This window comes from Echinops telfairi, unplaced genomic scaffold (assembly GCF_000313985.2).
Source record: "Echinops telfairi isolate 266 unplaced genomic scaffold, ASM31398v2 ScPeMD7_1;HRSCAF=3_0, whole genome shotgun sequence".
Classification (NCBI taxonomy): domain Eukaryota; kingdom Metazoa; phylum Chordata; class Mammalia; order Afrosoricida; family Tenrecidae; genus Echinops; species Echinops telfairi.
In genome coordinates, this window is record NW_022103896.1 from 41,267,223 (window position 1) to 41,267,777 (window position 555).

The following is a 555-nucleotide window of genomic DNA, read 5'->3' on the forward strand; positions in this document are numbered from 1 at the left end:
CACACACACACACACACACACACACACACACACACACACACACCATCCTATATGTTATGTCTGAAACCCCTTCCCTGAAGCTCTGCACCTGGGTTGGAAATAGAGACTCACTTTTTTAGGAGTAAACATGATCCACAGGAATGAATCAACAAATCGTGGTCACTCCATACCATGGAATACCACTCAGAAATAAATGGATGAACTATGAAGGCATGTAATATCACAGATAAAACACACTATAGTTATACTGAGTAGAGGAAGCCATTCCAAAAAGAGTACATATTACAGGATCCCAATTATATAAAACTAGAAAATGCAAATATATAAGGCCAAAATCAGATCACTGTTTACTTAGGGATGGTGAGTTAAGGAAGGAGATAAGGAAAGAGGATTATTAAGGGGCAAGAGGAAGTTGGGAGTGATGGATATGTTCCTTGTTTTGATTGTGTTGACAGTTTTACGGTTATACTATATAACTATTAAAAACGTACCAAAGTGTATACTTCTTTAAACATGCAGAAGTTTGTTGTATATCCATTAGGCCTCAATAAATCA